This window comes from Cyprinodon variegatus, unplaced genomic scaffold (assembly GCF_000732505.1).
Source record: "Cyprinodon variegatus isolate N-32 unplaced genomic scaffold, C_variegatus-1.0 Scaffold886, whole genome shotgun sequence".
NCBI lineage: Eukaryota > Metazoa > Chordata > Actinopteri > Cyprinodontiformes > Cyprinodontidae > Cyprinodon > Cyprinodon variegatus.
Genome location: NW_015151339.1, coordinates 264,149 through 266,624, shown reverse-complemented (window position 1 = coordinate 266,624; position 2,476 = coordinate 264,149).

The window sequence follows — 2,476 nt, the reverse complement described above, 5'->3', positions numbered from 1 at the left end:
TTGGCAGCATTGATGGCATCCGGATCAAGCCGCATAAAGAAAACGCAGAATGTTATTTTAACCGCAAATTATTCAATTCAGTTCAAATCTAAGCTATATGTGACCACACTACTAGATTTCTTGATATTTTTATTGGGTATCCAGGTTCAGTTCATGATTCCAGATTTCTTAAAAAAATGTCCTGTTTATATCCACTCCCTCTACCCACCAAACCAGTATGTGATGCTTGGCGATGGTGGTTATCCATGCCTGGAACTGCCAATCACGCTCCTCACGCCATATAAGGAGAACCTGTGAGGGATCCAGTTGAAGCTCGATTTAACTGCCATCACTCTCCTGCAAGAGCTGTCATAGAAAGCTCCTTTAGAATTATGAAGGCAGGTGGGGAGCAATATTTCTAAAAGCACTGGAGGTAAAACCTACCTTTGCTGTAACTTCTGCCTCAGTCAGGGGGACATTATGGAGGTGCTGGAGGAGGAACCAGAGGCAGCAGAGGAAACCTTCCAAGGAGACGACCAGGAGCAGCAGAGTGGAGAGCCCCTGAGAGCAGGACTGGAGGCTGCAGTGTCAGCTCCAAGGATCAGAGCCCAGGCTCTGCAGGAGCAGGATTACATTTAGAAAGGTTTAAAACATTTTTATGTGAATAGTTGAATTGCATTTTTGTTCATGTAAATATTTCTTTAATGATTGTAAATATCGAAATTGTGCATTTATTTTCTGTTTTGTTCAATTCCAAATGTGTTTTAAGTTGTTGTCCCATGTATATATTTGTATATTTATTGTTTATAAAAATATTTCTAATCATTCCATTTTAACCGATTTTGATTAATGTTTTATGAATGTCTACATCTTCTCATATTTTACACAAGAGAGTCTGGTTGCAGCTCTGGGTTCAGACAGTGCAGGTCTGCAGCCAGACTCTATTCTCCTTCTTGTGTTTTATGGTGGTTGGCAAACAACTGCAGGTTTACTAGTGGTTCCTAGAATTTAAAAAAAAAATAGAGTGGGAGGCAGATCCTTTAGTTATCAGGGTCCTCTCCTGTGGAAAAAGCTACCAGTTTTAGTCTGTGAGGCAGACACCCTGTCTGCTTTTAAGGGTAGCTTAAAAAGTTCCTTTTTGATAAGCCTATAACAACAGCAAACAATACCCTTGTTTATAAATGTTGTGTAGTCCTATTTCTCAGACTGTGACTGGCGCGATATGCTCTCTTCATCCTTTGACATGGGAGTTGGCTCGGAGCTCGTCTGCCTGGCTGTGTGTTTCCTGGATGGGGCCACCTTTTACAGCTGCATTTTGTGTCTCTGCTTCTGTCTCCTTGAACCACAGTGGGCCTCAGCAGATGGCCGCTCACANGCGCGATATGCTCTCTTCATCCTTTGACATGGGAGTTGGCTCGGAGCTCGTCTGCCTGGCTGTGTGTTTCCTGGATGGGGCCACCTTTTACAGCTGCTTTTTGTGTCTCTGCTTCTGTCTCCTTGAACCACAGTGGGCCTCAGCAGATGGCCGCTCACACTGAGCCTGGTTCTGCTGGAGGTTTCTTCCTGTTAAAAAGGAGTTTTTCCTCTCCACAGTCTCTACAAGCATGCTTAGTGTGAGGGATTGCATTCAAGTCAACGAGTTGATGCAATCAACGGGTTTTCCTTAGATAGAAAACTCAAATTGATTGTATGATCTGGTGAACTGTAAAGTGCCTTGTGATGACATGTGTTGTGAATATAAATATAAATATAAGAATATAAATAAACTGAATTTAATTTAATTGAACTTTTGGTGCATTACAGCCACCAACTGAAATGCAGTGTGGATCAGGATTCAACTAATACAATATCCTACTACTATTACTACAAAAAAAACCTAAAAACTAAATCTTCTTTATGAAATTGATCATTTCAAGTTATCGCAATATTAATTAAGAATAACACTCTGATTTAGAGTCCATGTCTAAAAGTCTTTTATGTTAAGCTTTTATTTATTAGTTTATAATCTATTTAACAATTCATTTCTCTCAATTACATATTTTGTGTAAAACAATAAAACATGTTCCACTGATTCTTCCTGAAAATAAAAATCACATTTCCTTGTGATTTCTTATTTAAACTTGTATGACCAAAGTAGAATTTTGATCTGATTATTTCTTTCTTTCTATTTCTTTATGTTTTCCTCATAATGCAATACTATTTCACCAGTTCTTTCTTATTCCCAATAATTCTGTCATCTTGCTCTAACCTTTAGCTTAATTACTGATTTCATTTCACCTTTACTAAATGGTTCTATTATATCAATTTGACTGCTTTTAGTAGCTTGTATTGCATATTTATCAGCCATCTCATTCCCTTTTATGCCTATATGAGAAAGAATCCATATGAAAGAAACTATTAATCCCATTAATTAGTTCATCAATTGCCTTAGACAGAGTCAATCAACGATTGATAATTCTACTACCACCCCACCCCATCCATCCATCCATCCATCCAT